Genomic DNA, 9,432 nt, shown 5'->3' with positions numbered 1-9,432 from the left:
CTAATTGCAGAGCCTGAACATTTTGTGCTAATTCAAATTATTGTTGCTAATGTTCTCTCTCCTCCTTTCCTCTGTCGGTGAAACACCTGACTACATGTCGCATTGTGTTTTTCCATCATAACGTGTATTTTCATTTCTGTATTTCTTCAACAACCCCAGCACCCCCAAAGGCCCAAACAACTAATTATAAAATAGGCAATTGAATGTGAAGCCAAAGTGATTTGAATTGGCAATTCCATCTGCTCCACGTATCAATCATCTCGGAAATGGACGAGAACAGAGAGTAAATAAATGGGGTGTCAGTCAAACACAGTTGGAATCCTTCTCGAAAAGAGAAAATTGATTGCCAGTAAAGGCATTTAAAAGTCGTGGTGTGGCCTGTGCCAAGCTTACCAGGGCAGAGTAACATATTGGGTGGAAGCAAGTCAAATCATAAAAATACTAACAATGAAAAGCTGGTGGGGTTTACATCAGGTCATCCTGTGACCAGAATATATTCTATGCACCCCCATAAGTCGAAGTGCTGTATTCTAATGAATATTTTGTGCTGGAATATTGATTTAGCCGATAACTCCTCCTGTTTTTACCCAAATGAAGGTGCGTACATTTTTCCCTGTACAGTATTGCCACTTGGTGTCTACTGAAAATGTTCCAAAATGACCAATCATGGCATTTCTGCAAAATTGACATTTTTCACAAATGCAATAATCATCAGCATACCGCGTTTGGACTAATAGAGGCATATAGAATATTTTGTCAAGAATGTTTTTGACTTGAGCTCCACTTTAAAAAGAGCTTTGCCTGAAAGCAGTCTGGATGTGAGACAAAAGCCCTTTTCAATTCACCGTGTGCTGACACGTGTTTCAAAAAAAAAGACAGCTAAAGAATTTTAGATGCCATGCGGCTCAGTAGGTTACTACCGTGGGTCATTCACTTCTCGTTTCCGCAGGCGCCACTCTGTCGCCGAGCGTCTTGGCCCGCTGTCCTCTATTTCAAAAGATGGGGATAAACAGCTGAGACAAAAAGAGACGTCTTGTTTGGGAGAAAGGGCAGGTTGGTTGACTCTGCCAGCCTTGCCCGTCTGATTGGCAAAACACTAAAGCGGACAGATTAGAAGCCACAACAACAATCAAAATGTTTCATGCTCAGTCAAAGTAAGTCAGTAAGTAAGTAAGTAAGTAAGTACAATACATCATACACATCACTTATTAAGATTATTACACATATTAGATTACAACAGACATGATTACAACAAACATGTTTTGCTATTTGAACAATGATTTCTCTGACCCACTAATTTGAAGGCAGAAAAGTGATGACATCAGCATGGGGCCAGCAAGTTGCGCTTGGAAGGATGATGATGAAATGTGAGGGCATCAAGAAACAGTCCGAACAGTTATAGAAATCCAGAAGCATAATACAGCACAGCACTATTGATTGTGAAGCCCATTATATGGCAACATGTCGAGACTGAAATCTCATTAGACCGATAAATATATACAAACGATCCCTTTCGTGCACACTGTAGTAAACGCTGTCACTCAAAGGATTAAAAGAAATCTAACATCCTCATAAGCATACCGCGAACAGTGCAATTGTGAGAAATGCTATAAAACATTTTGAGGAAGGCAAAACACATGACATAACAACACACTTGGAAGAATTGGATGAAACTCTGACCTCAAGCCCATGACACTTCTTTCAGATGTTGACCAGACATATTGAACCTCTTCTCCTTTCCGGATTCACAGACATTGGAGTTGAACCTCTTCTCCTTTCCGGATTCACAGACATTGGAGTTTATTCAAGCCATTCACAGCATTGATCGTGGATGGACCTAAACTGGACAACACAATGTGCTTAAAAAAATGCCACCTCACATTCAATAGACATGATTAACATGCTACATTTTGTTTAAAGACAGAAAGGGGAACAAGAAAGGCAACATAAGTAGATGCCGAAACATGTCAGGTATTTGAACACCTACACTGTAAGTAAATAATCTGCTTTAAATTAGATATCAAGTAGACAGGATGAATTTAGTACAACGAAGAAAGGCAACATTTGTCTTCATTTAGGATTTATCACATTTTAACTACTGCATTAAATTATTTCTGCCAGAAGTTGTCATGAACAACCAGAAAAAGATATCTCTTCAGGGACTCCCTCCAAGCGCTCACTCTTCCCCTTCACACATTGTTGTCTCAAATATGCCTCACATGCTGAGTTTCCAAGCAGGGTTGCTCCTAATTCTCCATTTGCCACCGAGTCACCAGGGTGAGTGGGTGTGTTAGGTACTCCTGAGCCCTAACCCTAACCCCCAACCCATATACCCTAACAATAACCCTAACCCTAACCCTAGCCATAACCTCTAATCCAAACACAAATCTGAACCATAACCTTAAATCCAAAATGTAACCCCTAACCCTAACCTTAACCCTAAACCCTAAACTAAACCACTAACCCTAACCCTAACCCTAACCCTAAACCTAAACCCTCACACCTCACCCCTAACCATAACACTGAACCCCTAACCATAAACCCTAACCACTACCCCTACCCCTACCCCTACACCTACACCTACACCTACACCTACACCTACACCTACCCTAACACTAACACTAACCCTAACCCTAACCATAACCATAACCATAACCATAACCATAACCATAACCCTAACTCTAAACCCTAACCTTTAACCCATAACCCCTACCCCCTAACGCGTAACCGTAAACCTAAATCCTTACCCAAATCCTTAACCCTAACCCTAAACCCTAAACCCTAAACCCTCACCCTAAACCTTAAACCGAACTGTAAACCCTAAACCTAACCCTAACACAAAACCCTAACCCCGCACCCTCAACCCTAACTGTAACCCTAACTGTAACCCTAACTGTAACCCGAACACAAATTTAAACCCTGAACCTACCCAAACCTTAACTCTAACCCCTAACCCCAATGCTAACCCTTACGCTAACCTAACCCTAAACCCTAAAGCCTAATACCTAAACCCTAGCCAAAACCCTTACTTAAACCCAACCACAAACCCTAACCCCTAACCGTAAACCCAAACCCTAAAACTAAACCCTAAACATAAACCCTTAAACCCAAACCTTAAACCTTAAACCTTAATTTCATCTGTGCTGTATGTCATGCATATTAGCATATTTGACAATAAAGCTGACTTTGACTTTGACTTTGACTTTGACTTAAACCCTAACCCTAAACCTAACCCAAACCCTAACCCTGATTTAAACCCTAACCCAAACCCTAACACTAACCCTTAAGCCTAAACCCGAACCCCTAACACTAAAACCTAACTCCAAACCCTAACCCAAAGCCAAATTTAAATCCAAACCCTAACACTAACCCCTAACCTTAACACTACCCCCGAACCCTGACCCCTAATCCCTAACCCCTAACCCTAACGGTTAGGGATAGGGTTAGCCTAATCCTAACCATAAACCCTTAAACTAAACCCTTAAACCCAAACCTTAAATCCTAACCCTAAACCTAACTCAAACCCTAACCCTGACTTAAACCCTAATCCAAACCCTAACACTAACCCTTAAGCCTAAATCCAAACCCCTAACACTAAAACCTAACTCCAAACCCTAACCCAAAGCCGAATTTAAATCCTAACACTAACCCCTAACCTTAACACTAACCCCGAACCCTAACCCTCATCCCTAACCCCTAACCCCTAACCCTAACCCTAACCCTAACCCTAGCCCTAACCCTTAACCCCTAACCCCTAACCCCTAAACCTAACAATAACCCGAAACTGAAACCTGAACCCAAACCCTAATGTAAACGCTAACCCTAACCCTAACTAAACCTAAACCTAAATCCTAGCCCTAACCCCTAATCCAAACACAAATACGAACCATATTCTTAAATCCAAAATGTAACCCCTAAACCTAACTCTAACCCTAAACCCTAAACTAAACCACTAACTCTAACCCTAACCCTAAACCCTTACACCTCACCCATAACCATAACACTGAACTCCTAACCCTAACCACTACCCCTACCCTTACCCTTACCCTTACCCTTACCCTAACCCCTAACCCCTAATCCTAAACCTAACCATAACACAAAACGCTAACCCCTAACCCTAAACCCCAACTGTAACCTTAAATGTAACCCTAACTGTAACCCTAACCCTAAGGCTAACCCTAACCTATAACCCGAACACAAATTTAAAGCCTGGACCTAACCAAACATTAACTCTAACCCCTAACCCTAATGCTAACCCTTACCCTAACCTAACCCTAAACCCTAATACCTAAACCCTAGCCAAAACCCTTACTTAAGCCCAAACACAAACCCTAACCCCTAACCGTAAACCCAAACCCTTAAACCTAAACCCTTAAACCCAAACCTTAAACCTTAAACCCTATACCTAAACCAAACCCTAACCCTGACTTAAACCCTAACCCAAACCCTGACACTAACCCTTAAGCCTAAACCCAAACCCCTAACACTAAAACCTAACTCCAAACCCTAACCCAAAGCCGAATTTAAATCAGAACCCTAACACTAACCTCTAACCTTAACACTAACCCCGAACCCTAACCCTAACCCTCACCCAAGACCAAGCCCTAGCCCTAGCCCTAACCCCTAACCCCTAACCCTTAACCCTTAACCCCTAACCCCTAAACCTAAGCATAAGCCTAACACATTTCCCTAACCCTAACCCCTATCCCTATACCCTAACAAGGACCCGAAACTGAAACCGGATCCCAAACCCTAATGTAAACCCTAACCCTAAACCCTAACACTAACCCTAACTAAACCCCTAAATCCTAGCCCTAACCCCTAATCCAAACACAAATCCGAACCATAACCTTAAATCCAAAATGTAACCCCTAAACCTTAACCTAACCCCAAAACTAAAACACTAACCCTAACCCTAACCCTACCCCTAACCCTAACCCTAAACCCTCACACGTCACCCCTAACCATAACAGTGAACCCCTAACCATAAACCCTAAACCCTACCCCCTTCCCTCTAACCCCTAACCCCTAAACCTAAGCATAAACCTAACACCTTACCCTAACCCCCAACCCCTATCCCCTAACACCCTAAACTGAACCAGGACCCAAACCCTAATGTAAACCCAAACCCTAACACTAACCCCTAACCTTAACACTAACCCTGAACCCTAACCCTAGTCCCTAACCCTAAACCCTAAACCTAACCCTAACACAAAATCCTAAGCCCTCATCCTAAACCCTAACTGAAACCCTAACCCTAAGGCTAACCCTAACCTATGACCCGAACACAAACCTACCCAAACCTTAACTCTAACCGTAACCCTAATGCTCACCCTCACCCTAACCGAACCCTAAACTCTAAACCGCAAACCCTAACCCTGATTTAAACCCTAACCCAAACCCGAACACTAACCCTGAAGCCTAAACCCGAACCCCTAACACTGAAATCTAACTCCAAAGCCTAACCCAAACCCAAATGTAAATCCAAACCCTAACGCTAACCCCTAACCTCAACACCAACCTCGAACCAAATGTAAATCCAAACCCTAACGCTAACCCTAACCTCAACACTAACTCGAACCTTAACCTAATCCTAACCCCAAACCCCTTAACCTAATCCTAACCCCAAACCCCTATACCCCAACACTAACCCTAAACCCTAACCAGGAAACCCAAACCCTAATGTAAACCTAAACCCTAAACCCTAACACTTAAACCCTAACCCTAAACCCCTAAACCAAACCCTAACCCTTAAAACCCTAAGACAAACCCCGAACCATAACCCTTAAATCCTAAACCCAAACCCCTAACCTAAAACCTAACTCTAAACCCTAACCCTCACCCCTAACATAACACCGAACCCTAACCCTAACCATAAACCTTAACACTACCCCCGACCCCTAACCCGAACCCTCACCCAAGACCCTGAACCTACCCCTAGCCCTAACCCTAACCCCTAACCCTAACCCTTAACCCGCTAACCCTAACCCTAAACATAAAAGCCTAACACCTTTCCCTACCCCTAACCCCTATCCCTATACCCTAACAAGGACCCTAAACTGAAACCGGAAACCCAAACCCTAATGTAAACCCTAACCCTAAACCCTAAACACTAACCCTAACTAAACCCCTAAATCCTAGCCCTAACCCCTAATCCAAACACAAATCCGAACCATAACACTTAAATCCAAAATGTAACCCCTAAACCTTAACCTAACCCCAAAACTAAAACACTAACCCTAACCCTAACCCTACCCCTAACCCTAACCCTAAACCCTCACACGTCACCCCTAACCATAACAGTGAACCCCTAACCATAAACCCTAAACCCTACCCCCTACCCTCTAACCCCTAACCCCTAAACCTAAGCATAAACCTAACACCTTACCCTAACCCCAACCCCTATCCCTAACACCCTAAACTGAACCAGGACCCAAACCCTAATTTAAACCCAAACCCTAACACTAACCCCTAACCTTAACACTAACCCTGAACCCTAACCCTAGTCCCTAACCCTAAACCCTAAACCTAACCCTAACACAAAATCCTAAGCCCTAACCCTAAACCCTAACTAAACCCTAACCCTAAGGCTAACCCTAAACCCTTAACACCCTAAAACCTTAACTCTAACCGTAACCCTAAACCTCACCCTCAAACCCTAAACTCTAAACCGCAAACCCTAACCCTGATTTAAACCCTAATCCAAACCCGAACACTAACCCTGAAGCCTAAACCCGAACCCCTAACACTGAAATCTAACTCCAAAGCCTAACCCAAACCCAAATGTAAATCCAAACCCTAACGCTAACCCCTAACCTCAACACTAACCTCGAACCCTTAACCTAATCCTAACCCCAAACCCCTATACCCCAACACTTACCCTAAACGGAACCAGGACCCAAACCCTAATGTAAACCCTAACCATAAACCCTAACACTAACCCTAACTAAACCCCTAAATCCTAGCCCTAACCCTTAATCCAAACACAAATCCGAACCATAACCTTAAATCCAAAATGGAACTCCTAAACCTAACCGTAACCCTAAACCCTCATGCCTCACCCCTAACATAACACCGAACCCCCAACCCTAACCATAAACCCTAACCACTACCCCTACCCATAACCCGAACACAAATTTAAACCCTGAACCTACCCAAACCTTAACTCTAACCCCTAACCCTAATGCTAACCCTTACGCTAACCTAACCCTAAACCCTAAAGCCTGATACCTAAACCCTACCCAAAACCCTTACTTAAACCCAACCACAAACCCTAACCCCTAACCGTAAACCCAAACCCTAAAACGAAACCCTAAACCTAAACCCTTAAACCCAAACCTTAAACCCTAACCCTAAACCTAACCCAAACCCTAACCCTGACTTAAACCCTAACCCAAACCCTAACACTAACCCTTAAGCCTAAACCCGAACCCCTAACACTAAAACCTAACTCCAAACTCTAACCCAAAGCCGAATTTAAATCCAAACCCTAACACTAACCCCTAACCTTAACACTAACCCTGAACCCTAACCCCTAATCCCTAACCCCTAACCCTAACGGTTAGGGATAGGGTTAGCCTAACCCTAACCATAAACCCTTAAACTAAACCCTTAAACCCAATCCTTAAACCCTAACCCTAAACCTAACTCAAACCCTAAACCTAACTCAAACCCTAACCCTGATTTAAACCCTAATCCAAACCCTAACCATAGCCCTAACCCTTAACCCCTAACCCCTAAACCTAACAATAACCCAAAACTGAAACCGGAACCCGAACCCTAATGTAAACGCTAACCCTAAACCATAATACTAACCCTAACTAAACCCCTAAATCCTAGCCCTAACCCCTAATTCAAACACAAATACGAACCATATTCTTAAATCCAAAATGTAACCCCTAAACCTAACTCTAACCCTAAACCCTAAACTAAACCACTAACTCTAACCCTAACCCTAAACCCTCACACCTCACTCATAACCATAACACTGAACTCCTAACCCTAACCATAAACCCTAACCACTACCCACTAACCACTACCCCCTAACGACTACCCCTGCCCATACCCCTAACCCTAACTGTAACCCTAACTGTAACCCTGACTCTGAACCTACCCAAACCTAAACTCTAACCCCTAACCCTAATGCTAACCCTAACCTAACCCTAAACCCTAAAACTTAACCCTTAACCGAAACCTGAACCAAAACCTGAACCCTAACCCTAAATCCTAACCCAAACACTAAACCAGTACTATAACCCTAACCCTAACACTATCCCTAAACCCTAACCAACCTGAACCTTAACCCAAACACGAACCCTAACCGTAACCGTAAACCTAATCCCTACTGCTAGCCCTATACTCTAGCCCTAACCCTAACTCCAAACACTAACCCTAACCCAACCCCTAGACCCTAAACCTAACACCTAACCCTAACCCCTAACGCCTAATGCCAAACGCCTAACGCCTAACGCCTAACCCCTAAATCCTGAAGCCTGAACTCTAAAACCTAATCCTAACCCAAACACAAACCATCACCGTAACCTAAATCCTTAAACTTTAAACCCTAAACCTAACCCAAACCCAAACCCTTACGCTGATTTAAACCCTAACCCAAACCCTAACAGTAACGCTTAAGCCTAAACCCGAACCCCTAACCCTAAAATCTAACTCCAAACCCTAACACTAACCCCTAACCTTAACACTAACCCCGAACCCTAACCCTAATCCCTAACCCCAAACCGTAACGGTAACCCTGACCCTGACCCTTGCCCTAGCCCTAGCCCTAACTCCTAACTCCTAACTCCTAACCCCTAACCCCTAACCCCTAACCCCTAACCCCTAACCTTTAACCCTTAAGCCCTAGCCCATAGCCCCTAACGCCTAACACTTTACCCTAACCCTAACCCCCAACCCATATCCCCTAACACTTACCCTAAACTGAACCAGGACCCAAACCCTAATGTAAACCCTAAACCCTAACAATAACCCAAACTAAACCCCTAAATCCTAGCCCTAACCCCTAATCCAAACACAAATCCGAACCATAACCTTAAATCCAAAATGTAACCCCTAAACCTAACCCTAAACTAAACCACTAACTCTAACCCTAACCATAAACCCTCATGCCTCACCCCTAACCATAACACAGAACCCCTAACCCTAACCATAAAACCTAACCACTACCCCTACCCATACCCATACCCATACCCATTCCCATACCCATACCCATACCCATACCCCTACCCTTACCCTTACCCTTACCCTTACCCTTACCCTAACCCCTAACCCCTAATCCTAAACCTAACCCTAACACAAAATGCTAACCCCTAACCCCTAATCCTAAACCTAACCCTAACACAAAACGCTAACCCCTAACCCTAAACCCCAACTGTAACCTTAAATGTAACCCTAACTGTAACCCTAACGCCAAGG

Source organism: Hippocampus bargibanti, linkage group LG02, assembly GCF_051943395.1.
Source record: "Hippocampus bargibanti isolate YZ-2025 linkage group LG02, ASM5194339v1, whole genome shotgun sequence".
NCBI lineage: Eukaryota > Metazoa > Chordata > Actinopteri > Syngnathiformes > Syngnathidae > Hippocampus > Hippocampus bargibanti.
Note: the sequence above shows the minus strand (reverse complement) of the source record.